This window comes from Pinus tabuliformis, chromosome 2_2, assembly GCF_031772625.1.
Source record: "Pinus tabuliformis cultivar Carrire ecotype Pingquan chromosome 2_2, CPIR1, whole genome shotgun sequence".
In the NCBI taxonomy this organism is placed as follows: domain Eukaryota; kingdom Viridiplantae; phylum Streptophyta; class Pinopsida; order Pinales; family Pinaceae; genus Pinus; species Pinus tabuliformis.
The window spans coordinates 1198365441-1198378584 of NC_142300.1; the positions used below are offsets into that span (position 1 = coordinate 1198365441).

Below are 13144 nucleotides of genomic sequence, written 5' to 3' on the forward strand. Positions count from 1 at the left end.
TAAGCCCTAATCATCAAACAATGTGACATATTGCTTAAATATATATCAAAGCTTGTTTGCATTGAGACTTTGATATCAGAAGAATCCTTTTGGAAATCTATGATACCCAAATTCCGATCCATCATATTAATGTGGCTCTTTTCAATAAACATATATTATAAAGTGGCTAGGCCATAAATCATATGATAATCAACTATCAGAGTAAAGTACCCACATTGCATGTCATCGTCTCCGCTCCTGCATATCAGAGGTAATGCATATCGTGGATTTCATTTTGAGACACATTTAAAAAACTCAGATAAGATCATTCACCGATACTCTGATATGGTTCCCCACCAATATTCCGATACACATTTCCTCTTCGAGTTCCGATAATCATATCCCTCTGACTCTCCGATAAACCCCTCCTATCCATATCAAAACTTCAATATCGGAACTTCCTATCGGATGTCACTCTTTTCAACCCTCGATATCAAATATCCGATACAAGAGCTCCGATATAATGGACCCGATAAAACTATTAAAGGGAGTTGAAGGTGATATTGCATCTGCTCCATATCGGAGCCGCTCAATATCACAACTATTTCGTTTTGTCTCATTTTAAAAGTTCCGATGAGATTACCTCCAATACCACTCAACTCTTGCCACGTATAAGTAAAATCCACTTAATTAATTTAAAGAGGTCTCTTGGCATAAGTATAGTTTAACACATGTTTATAGTTTAATCTATGTTTTCGTTATTTTAATAAAAAATCTCACTATTTACCATTAATTCTAGTTTCTGTTTGACTTCCGATATAGGGCCGATTGCAAAAACATATCAATCACCAATGCAATTCCTCCCGGTGGCAAAAAGGATTTCTTAATTGGTAAAGAGGTTGTTGAATCAGTTGAATAGCGACTAGATTGCCAGTGAATTCTTCCTATCCATTGAAAACAAGCGAGATCATTCTTATCTACGCAAACCAAATTGGTCAATTCGTTCTACTGTGTTCATCTACGTTTGACCAGATTTCCAATTAAAGCCATCTTTGCTATAATTAACTCTGCTGTTGAGAGATTTGGAGAAATTGCTACTATTTCTAGATCTTGTATAAATACTCGCTAAGAGATCCATGGAAAGGAGGTCGCGATCCACTCAAGGGGGATTTTATGTAATTGTTCGGTTTGTGCAATAACACTACTGTTATGTACAAAAAGGCCGATTATAGAGAAAACATAGGGTTTCTGGCTCTGTTCTCATTGCTTAGCACTATTGCTGGAAATGTTATTATGGGTCTAAGCTACTCTAGGACTGCATATTTTGTAATAAGCTTTGGAACTATTTAATAAATTTCCATTCTTGTGTACTATTATGAGAATGATGAATTTTCATATTTTTGTCAAAGTTTTATAATTGGTTTCGATCTACATCCTAAGTAGTATGTTTCTTTGCTCTCTAACACTACTGTTGAGTCAATTGTGATATGTTGCTGAAGTCTTGTAGGAGCTATCTCCAATACGTAGAATGAGATCGAAATTATACTTAATTCATTGAATTATACTTGTGGTGAATGAATAACTATTTATCATTCATTTACATATGTATTTTGCTTTTATGTGTATTAATTGAAATTAACTATTTCTTTTGATTAATACAAATTCTATAATGAATTATGTTTAACATGAATTCAGGCTTGTAGATGGTCTTACCTTAATAACTATTTATTAAAGTAAATTCATTTACATAGTTGTTTTAACCTTTTATGAGTTTACAAACTATTTTGGAATTCATATTCGAATATTAATTCTGAATTCATTCATAAACCATTCTTTCCCCCTGTTTTAGTTAACTTGATCTCAGATTAGAAGAGGGCTATCCCATTCTAGTTCAAGATAGGATTTCATGTTTTATATTAGTTTTACATATGCATCTTAGTTTTGCTTTAAATCCTCTCTTAAAGAGGCAAATAAATCATTAGATTCTAGTTTGATCAAGCCTTTAATTTGATCAAACCTTTGTGTTGATCTATTCTTTTAATTTACATCTTTAAAGATCGATATAAAGGAAATGTAACATAGTATGATGTGGATAGATTAACTCTTAGTTTAGGTTATATTAGTATTATATTAGTTTTAGGTTAGCCTTAGATGATAGGGTAACTAGACCCATAACCAGTCAGAACCACCATATTCAATGAAAAATGATTTGCTTTAAGTTCCTGACTAGGTGGTCTCCCCTAATGTTGACGGAGGACATTTTTGCTAATCAACATTTTTGGTGCTAGAAGGAGGGGAAGGATTCATTTTCTGATTGGAGTTTTATTCTAATTTTTTAAAACTAATCATGGCTCTTTTATGCATTCCTACGTTGGGTCATGTTTTCAGCTCATGTAAACCTACTAGGGGCATGTCCAAGAAGCACATTGAGTCTCTGTCTAATTTGAAGTATGATGGTGATTGTAAAATTTCAACCTTGGATCATCTTTGTCATTTTGTAGATAAATGTGAGTCTTATAATATTATTAATGACAATGAGATATGTAGGTTGTTTACTTTGACTTTTCAAGGACATATTCACAAATGGTTCAAAGTACTTCCAACAAGATCAATTCATTCCTGGAATCATTTCATGAAGGTATTTCTAATCACTCATCAAAATTATAATTATGCCAATTTGTGTTTTGAATTGGACAATTTGTGCATGTATGAATATGAATCTTTACATGGATTTTACAATAGATTTTTGTCACTTTGTTATAGATGCCATCTCAGTGATTTACCTTCAAGTGAAGATTTTATTGACCAATTTACTTATCTTGTTTCTTTTAATAATAAAGATACTCAATCTGATAATGAAGAAAAAGATACATCAAGTTCATTAGTTAATCTTGAATCTACAACTATTGAGCTTGTAAATAAACATGAAAATACATCACAACTTTTGTCTTCAAGAAACTATTTTGATTTCTTTCCAATGTTTGAAATTGATTATACAATAAAATTTGAAGGTGAAGTTCAAACAAATTATTATTGTAAACATCAAGAAGGCCCAATCAAAATTAATCAAGAACAATGAACACGTAAATCTATCTCCTCCCAAGGTAAATTCAGAACTAGTTTATACCTCCACAATTGAAAGGGATTCATTTAGCCAAGATTATAATGCTGATAATAATGCTATGAATTACCACAATGAACATTTTCAACCATCATTATATTCTGGAAATCATTATTTTATGTATCCATATATCTTTTCACATCAGATTACAATAAAAAATGGTCTTCATAATCCTTCGATTAAAACTAGATCCGTAACTAGTTCTGAACACCTTGAGATTGTCATTCATTCAGATGATAATTCTTTGTTCACTATCATTATTACTGAACTTTCCTCCCACATTTTTAATGATGCTGTTAATTCAAATCAGTTATATAATTCTGAGGAATGGGGAGTAATATATCATGATTACACATATGTTCATGACGAGGATTCTCATCTTTTACAAAGTGAATCAATTTTAAAAACATATTTCAATCAAGAAAATTCACACACTTTAATTTTGTCTTCTCTCGCTGAACACGAATTAGATGTTGAACATTTTGATGAAACTGATTTACAGGTTTCCAACGTAATTCATTATAATTCTTCTTTAGGAACTTGTTTTGATGAAATTTTGTTAGAACACTCTTCTAGTGGAAAACATATTTGGTTCCAAAGTTGCCCTTTTAATTATAATATAAGTAGTGATTGGTTAGATTTTTCTTTTTCAACTCTTTGATATTCTATGCTGGTATGTTGAATTGTTTGATATTGCACATGCATGAGATACATTAACATAAAAGGATAAAGTTGAAATTCAAAGATTTATTTTTGAACATCAAGAGCCATTACTCTTCCAATTTTGTTTGATGTTCAACTCATATCAATTTTCTTCTCCTTCTCAAAGGAATTGCCAACAAAAATTTGTACTCGAGTGTGTACCTTTACAACATGACCAACCATCTAACACAATTGATGACCTTCCATCATATGTACATAAAACTGACAATTTGATGCAGGTCATTGCATTTAAAAGAATATTTTCACAATCTGACTTGTTATCCTCTTCTTCAGATCACTTCCAATCTCTAACTAATATTCATCCATATTTTTATGATCCCATCAAGATTTGGTTGGAAGAAAATATTCAAGAGAGGGTGAATGTAAATAAGTTACTTCTACATACATTAACAATAGTTGTACATAATGTTTTCAGATTTATTTCTGTTGGTTTAAGTAGATTTATACTTTTGTTACTAATGTTTGATGTATATATTCATGCAGAAAATAAGATGCTTGAATGGCTTCATTGGAAGCACGATTTCACTTAGTCTTAGTCTACTTTTTAGATTATTATTAGGACTACTTTAGAAATTAGTTTAAATTGAATAAGAAGATGGTTTTGAACTTTGATTAATACATAGGATAAAATGAAGATTCATCCAGTAAAATTATGATCGAATTCTTCCAGGTACACATTTATATGTTCATCCTCATTTGGTTTGTGCTTTATTTCAGCTTTTTTTTTTCTCTTTTAATCATTATTTCTTTCTTATATTTTGTTATTCTTCTTGTAGGTTCCCATGGATTTGATTTGTAGATTCAACTTTGCTGGCAACTAACATTTCGGAAGAACAATCATCGTATGACATTAGGGAGTTTTCTATTTTCTAATTTTGCGTACATTGTGAAATCGACTGTCAATCTTATTCTTAAAATTGAATATATTAACTCACAAACTATCTTTAAGAAAGATAAGCAAAAATAAGAAAACACCTGTCAAAGCATACAAAAATAACTCTAAATCAATAACTATGCTTTGAAACAAAATAACTTTATTAACAAATCATCATACAAGATAAAATCAACATAATCTCATTTTTATGTTAATCCTCTATTTATCTTGTAAGATGTATCTCAAGGTTCGTTTTCTTGATTGCCTTCTTTCTAATTTGATAAGCATTTTAGGCTTAGCTGGATTGTCTTTTCATTTCATTTCACAATAAAATGGAGTAATGTTTTCTCTTTCAGCTTAGCATAATCATTGGGTGAGTCATTTTTATGCTCTAATTTATATTAACGGAACCTAATCTCTAAGGATCACTTCAATGAAGATGATTTCGTTTATGTTCATTTTCAACTTTCCTAACCAAGTAGAGTCCCTGGTTTTTTGTTCTTTGAGTTTAAATCTTTCCGTTATTTGTTAATGAACTATCTTTAACCCCTATCTTTAAAGAAAGTAAAACACATTTAACAGCAGTTACTTAAGGTCATGAGTTCTTTTGGTGAACAAGTTTAGTCAAGTGAATAGTAGTCAACTTAAAGCTTTTTACGCCATCCCTTGCTTTTAAGGAGAAGTATGTCACCCCATCTATTAAGTAATCTCTATGAGATTAACAATAACCATAGTTAAACATAAAAACAAAAATGGTCAATTGAAGGATAGGAGGTCTCATCACGAGCCGACCTACCATGATCATAAGTTCTAACATTGTGACATTACCATTATTGGTCACCAAGCCAAGGTAATGGCTTTCGACCACAAGGTTGAGAGACAAGAGGTCTCATCACGAGTCGACTTATTCACCATGTTAGATCTTGTGAATGGCATTGTTGTTAATTGGTTACCAAGCTAGGACAATGATCTTCAGTTGGCATTCAAATAAGTTTAATATGATCTTTTGCAATTATGCATTTGTTCTTAATAGATGGGACACTAGCATCTAAAAGGGTTAAAAGGCATCCCTATCAAGCCTATAGATGCCTGCTGGTAGCAGTGGCTGTTATCACAAAATCTGACCTTGATAGGCTGCTGATCAAGTAGACTCTGAGTAACTCTTTCAAACCAATCTTTTGGTTGAGGCTTAGCCTCCTCAACCTGAGAGGGCTCTCAATAGGTTTAAGATTTTTGATTAATGATTAGATGGCTAACTCTAGGAATAAAATGGACAAATGTATAAATGGTTGACTGGTTGAATCAAAGATTAACAAAAATCTATTGGGCTATGGAGTCAAGATAGTCTTCAACAAAACAACATGATCAACAAAACATGGAAGTCAAGGCACTTAGAGTTTAAGTTTAAAAATAAAACAGCAACACAATGAAACAACACAGTTTACAAGCATGTGAAGGAAGTTAGAGCATTTTCCAATGAATTCTAAGTATCACAAGCTCATACCACTGCAAATAAGTAATTGAACAAGGCCATAAGAACAGAAAACACATAAACTCCTTGTGGATCTTGAGTAGTCAAACTGATCTCTGTATTAAGTATGAAAACCACAGTTTCTTACAATAACACAACTTTCTTTTGCTAATGAAATTACCAACCCTGAGGAATTCGATTCTCAAGCTTTATATAGAGTTTTACATCCTTGGATACTATGATCCCCCTTTAGAGGAATTCAAATTCATAACTTAGACACCTATCCATTCACAAAACAAACTACTTAATTACAATTTGACAACTAGCTGTCTTTAGGATTCCTAATACAAATAGGAGTGAAAGTCCTAAATCATGCATTTAACAACCTTATCTATGACTTCAATACATTCTTTAATCAGTTGCCGACCCATGTCTTTGAGCTTGATGATGTCCATAGTGCTGTTGCAAAACCTGCTGAGTCATGACCTAACTGTCCTGAAAACTAGGAGACATAGTTCCTCCTTTTAAGGCCCTCAACCCTTTGTGCTTATCTTCACACAATTTTTTGCTGGTGTATATGTGGCATGCATTAATAATATGTTGAAAAATCATTTTCCACCTGTGCAAAAAGGAAACTCGAGCATATGGTGTAAAGGATGAAACATGACTGTGCTACGAAAATACTCTGTTTTCGTAGCACAACCTTCATATTACCTATGAAATACTCCTTGAAGCTTTGCTATCTTTGAGAGTTCATACATGATCCCATGTCTACCAACAACCTCAAAATTTGGAACTAATCCAACCTTACCTCTGGAAAGCATCCATAAGTGCTAAATGACCATCTTCAGTAGTTTCATAGCACGCTACGAAACTACTGTGTATGTTCTTTTTTCAACACGACCTTCAAAAATATGTAGTTTGGAGTTTTTTCAAAATTCCAAGAAGACTGATATGATCAACCAAAAACCAAAATCACTTACTGTAGTGACAAACCTAGGGTGCTAGATTAGACTATATTTATTATCGACCAGGATAAGTAAACTTCAAGGCATGCGTCTAAAATGTATAGACATAACGGATTCCTAACTAAGTGTTCATTGTGGTAGGTTACAATACTTCTTTATGGAAGGTTAAGATATGCTCCCTATCACCTTGACACTCAGGTCACTCAACTCATTTAACTGCCCTAAAGACACTGTGTATTACTAAACTGAGATTTTGGTCCCCTTACAAGGACACTATGCATAAAAACTCTGTCTAGTGAACACTCAGCATTTAACACTCATCGTTCATGAAAGATTAAAAGCATACTGAAATCAAAAGCACATTAAAATTCAAATGCATGGAAAACAAGGTCTATGAGGATGCTTTAAAAATATAACGAAGGATCAGACCTCTTACGAGATACAGTTCAATGATCTTAACGATAAATCCCTTAAGCTATCATCATAAACATCATTCATAAGGATTGCTAATTAAATCAACGAAATCATAAGCATAACTCTAATGACTGTGCTTGCTATTCAATATTCAAAAGCTGCTAATGAAATGAAAATGATAGTATACCCGTCCACGCAGGGCCCATCCGCGTTTCAACGGTATACTGGAATGCGCGCAAGCAACTAAGGTATTTAACGCATGAACAAGGTTATATTGAAGCGGTGACTGTAATCGAGTTCTGATATTAAGTTTTTGAAGAGTATACAAAAGCTTTGTTCTCCAAATGATATACAGAGATCAAAACAATAACCATGTAACTGTGTCTACATCCGTGTTTTTAAAAACAACTAATACACGTTTGCATTTGGATTGAATGTACATTCACTATGGAGCTGTTGCCGCTTTTACTATGGAATGATTTTTGGGTCATTTCCATTCAAAACCCATTTCCAAAAAGAAACAAAACGAAACCGGTTTGGAAACCTATGGCTGTTGCTGCGTTTGTCACCAAAAGGCTGGGGCTTTGACCAGCGTTGACTGCATAACAAGGAGTGTTGGATTCACTGTAGGATCGATGTTTCTCCATGCTTGTACATTCTAGTTTTCGTTCCTATCCCTTGTTTTAGCTTACCTGTCATGCCACGTGTTAGATGATGAAGCATATACAGGATGTTGTAACTTCCTATAACCTTTTTATTAAAAACTCTTAATTTCTAACATAAAAACTCATAAACTAACTTTAATGCAAACTAACAACTATAATACTATTAACTAATCAATTTCAAGGAATATAAGGGATCTATGGAGGGAAAAGTTAGACAAATGATGTGTTTCAAGAGGAAAAAGAAGGTCATGGAATGGTACCAACACTTACCCTTATAGATGTTCTTCTTCACAGCTTTTCTTCCTTTATATGCCAAAATTCTTTTTGTGTGCCAAAACTGTTTTAATATATCTCCTTCACTGCCTCTTTACAAAACCCTGTTTCATTATTTTTGTAGACCCTTTTCTAGATTTAGTTAGTTGTATTTCCAGATCTTCAATTTGCCTCTTCAATCCCCTATTCGTAGCTCTGAACTGAGTATTAATTTTCCTTACAAATTTGGCTTCTTTGATTGCAGGAACAGTCCAGGTAAAGTATTGATTTTCACTGCTAACTAATTCTGGTTTGGACACCTTTTCAGCTTCCCAGAGCGCCTTCATCCTTTTGAAATTTGCCCTTTCAGTAGCATTCTCTCTTGCTCTCACTCTTAGTTTAGTCATTTCATTGTTGGCAGCTTTTAACCTTTCTTCCATAACTTCATAGCTGGATTTTTCTATTTGAGTGGCAGGAACTATGTTTTTGTCTCCTTCAGGTCTTGGAGATGGTAAGTCTATCGACTCTTCTTGAATAACAAAGGCTTCTTCTATTCTCTCCAATTCAACATTGGACTCCTACATCTTCTTGGATTGCCTGGTTAAGGGCTTTCTAGGTTTAAAAACAGAAGTTGTAACATCATCCTCAAATTCCAGTTTCTTGGAGGGTTTCACTTTCTTCGACTTCCTTTGATCAAATTTTGTCACACTTAGCTGCACCAAAGGGGATTCTGTAATGTCAATGGCCTTTAAGATATCATTTAAATCACCCTTCAAGCTTGAACCTTCTCCTGAGATCATTGTTTTGCTTTTCCCCTTTGCAATTTGGCTTCTAGTCAATCTCGTTTGAACTGGGTTGCTAGTTGACTGCTCTTTCACTTGTTTCCTAGGGTTTAACTTAACATACCTTTTTGCCCTGGACATTGCAGACTTGCTGGTTTCTGCTGATGGAATTCCTTTAACCCTAGGGCTAGTGTCTTTACCTTGTTTTTCTGTTCCAAAGTCACATACAAACAAAAACGAAGACCAATCTTTATTGACCCTTTTGAGCTCATGTAGAACTATCAATTTAATTAGACCATGATGAAATAGGGAAGTCTCACATCCTTAGGATTTTAACTGTACTTTATCTGCCATCTTAGTTATACTTTGAAATAAGAAGTAAGGCAAATCTAGAGAAATTATACCAGTAAAATGTAAAAGGAGTTTAAAATGATATGAATAAACCTTTTGATATTTGCCTTGATAGGTGAAATAACGCTGAATGTTGAAGAGCAAGTTGGTATAGCTGTCCTTGATGTAGTCTTTGGGAACTGCCTTGGTTAGGTCGGCTTTTGAAAACTGTAGCTTCAGGAACACCTTACATGGTTCCATGTTGAATCTGAAGTTTTTGAACCATGTCTCTTGCCCCCTAGGAATTTCTGTCACCAACACTATGACCCTTGGAGAAATTTGTAAATTAAGCATTCTGACCTTTGTACTTAAGCCACTAAAATGGAGTGCAAACTCCTTTGTCACTTGGGTATGCCCTCCCTGCAATTTATTACAAAACTTCCGGCACCTTGCTTTCTTGAAGGCTTCTACAACTGCTTTGTCTCTTATTAGGACCTCAGTGCTTTCAGGCTTTGTTCTCAAGCAATGAACAGACCTGTGACATTTCTTCTCATTTGTCATCTTTTCTTCTGAATTCCTGTGACAAAACCAACCTCTTTTGAAACTCAATTGATCAACCTTGCCTGAATGATGGATGAGGAAAACCTTGGTGAACAATTACCAAAGTTTATTGTTCAAAAACAATTCTGTTTCAAGGGTTTGCATGCAAACCAAAACGATGAGACTAGCCAACCTTTTCAAATTTTGAAATTATCTTTCATAATGAACCCTAAATTCGAAATGATAAGTTTGGAGCGGTGGCATGCTTAAGGACTGACTCCTAGCTGACAACTAATAATGAAAATTTTAATGGAATTTTAATGGATTGATGTTTGACAAGACTGTTTTTACGAATCTGCGCCTTTGTAGCGCGCAGGGAAAAGCGCTACGAAAAGAGCAGCATTTTCGTAGTGCAAAACAGACAATTTACACTGTCTGCACTACGAAAACGTGGTTTCGGGGCTAATTCCAAAAATTTTCAAATTGGCCTTTCTAACAAGACTGTAGGACTCATGAAACATAGAAAAGGATGTTAGACCTTATTTGGACATAAAAAAAAATTAAACCTTTGAGACTCCTAACCTACTACCCATTGAAACATAGGGTGACTTGAGACTTACCTAAGACCATGACTAAGAAAAATGTAAACCTTTATTTTTTTGGTGATAACAGTGGCCATGCTTATGGTATGGAGGTTAAATTAATACTATGTTTTCTTGATTAGCTTGTTTACTCGAAAACTGATGCCCACCTAAGTTGACTGTTGTATATGTAAATTTACTAAAACGTTGAATTCATGGGGTACATTTTTACAGGTTCATGAATGATAATGGTATATCTATTTATTTGACAACATATAATAGGGACAAAATGGTTAGGATATCTAAATTTGAGAATTTCAAATTGTCTAATTATAATTCTTTCATTTTTAAACTAGGTTCCATATTTTTACAATAGAGATAATTGCTTCTCCCCAGTGTGTCGCCATTGTTGTAGTGAAAACACAACACCCCCATTTTATTATATCATAATAGAAATGGGACCCTTTTGACATTTAATGTAGACTTTGAGTGTGATTTCTCCATTTCAAGTCTAATTTGCTTTTTATTTACACTTGTTTTTTTTTTGTCGATTGCCTACGTTTGATTAGGTTTGTTTGTTAATAAACTTTCTAAACAAGTTTTTGTTTTAAACATCTCAATTAATTAGATTAATGAATAAAATAGCACCCGAGACCAGGATGTTTGCATAGGCTTTAAGCCTTAATCATTAAACAATGTGGCATATTGATTAAATATATATCAGAGCTTTTGGCATTGAGACTTTGATATCAGAAGAATCCTTTTGGAAATCTCCAATACCCAAAGTCTGATCCATCATATTAATGTGGCTCTTTTCAATAAACATATATTATAAAATCGCTAGGCCATAAAACATATGATAATCAACTGTTAGAGTAAAGGACCCACATTGCACATCATTGTCTCTGCTTCTGCATATCGGAGGTAATGCATATAAGGGATTTACTTTTGAGACACATTAAAAAAACTCTGATAACATCATTCACTGATACTTCGATATGGTTCCTCACTGATATTTTGATATGCCAATCTTTCGATATACCGATACACCATGCCTCTCCGACTTCCGATAATCATATCCCTCTAACTCTTCGATAAACCCCTCCTATCCATATCGAAACTTCCATATTAGAACTTCCTATTGACTGCCACTCTTTTCAACCCCCGATATCAAATCTTTGGTACAAGACCTCCAATATAATGGACCCGATAAAACTATTAAAGGGAGTTGAATGTGATATCGGAACCGCTCCATATCAGAGCTGCCTAATACCACAACTATTTCATTTTGCCTCATTTTAAAATTTTCGATGAGCTTACCTCTGATACCATTCAACTCTTATCACGTATAAGTAAAAGCCACTTAATTAATTTAAAAAGGTCTCTTGGCATAAGTATAGTTTAACTCATTTGTATAGTTTAATCTATGTTTTTTCTATTTTAATAAAAAAGCCAACTATTTACCATTAATTTTATTTTTTGTTTGACTTCCAATATAGGTCCGATTGTGAAAACATATCAATCACCAATGCAATTCCTCCCAGTGGAAAAAATGATTTCTTAATTGGTAAAGAGTTTGTTGAATTAGTTGAATAATGACTTCATTATCTGTGAATTCTTCCTATCCATTTGAAACAAGAGGATCATTTTTATCTACGCAAACGAAATTGAGCAATTTGCTCTACTGTGTTAATCTACGTTTGGCTAGAGTTCCAATTAAAGTCATATTTGTTGTAATTAACTCTGCTCTTGAGAGATTTGGGGAAATTGTTATTATTTCTAAATCTTGTATAAATGCTTTCCAGGAGATCCATGGAAATGAGGTCGCGATCCACTCAAGGGGGATTCTCTGTAGTTTTTCGATTTGCGCAATAGCACTACTGTTATGTATAGAAAGGTCGATTATAGAGAAAACAGAGGGTTTCTCACTCTGTTCTCATTGCTTAGCACAATTGCAGGCAATGTGATTATGGGTTTGAGCTACTCCAAGACTGCATATTTTGTAATAAGCTTTGGCATTGTTTAATAAATTTCCATTCTTGTGTACTATTACTAGAATGATGAATTTTCATATTTTTGTCAATGTTTTATAGCTAGTTTTGATCTACATCCTAAGTAGTATGTTTCTTTAATCTCTAACACTAATGTTGAGTCAATTGTGATATGTTTACTTGTAGGAGCTATCTCCAAGAGGCATAATAAGATCAAAATCATACTTAATTCATTGAATTATACTTGTGGTGAATGAATAACTATTTATCATTAATTTACAAGTGTATTTTTCCTTTATGTGTACTAACTGAAATTAACTATTTCTTTTGGTTAATACAAATGTCTATAATGAATTATGTTTAATATGAATTCAGGCTTGTAGATGGACTTACCTTAATAAATATTTATTAAAGTAGATCCATTTACATAGTTGTTTTAACCTTTTATGAGTT

At 33.4% G+C, this 13144-nt stretch overlaps 1 protein-coding gene across 2 annotated transcripts in view; it reads left to right on the plus strand.

Annotated features, from left to right (window-relative positions):
* Positions 1 to 12746, plus strand: part of LOC149197795 (protein ABIL1-like) — a 181546-nt gene extending 168800 nt beyond the window's left edge. Inside the window, exons 10-11 of one of the 2 annotated variants that reach the window (XR_016254789.1) lie at positions 12200 to 12267; positions 12506 to 12746. The gene's annotated coding sequence lies outside the window, so the exon portion shown is untranslated. The remainder of the gene's footprint in view (positions 1 to 12199; positions 12268 to 12505) is intronic. The other variant, XR_016254788.1, reaches the window with a different exon arrangement.
* Positions 12747 to 13144: the final 398 nt, after the last annotated feature.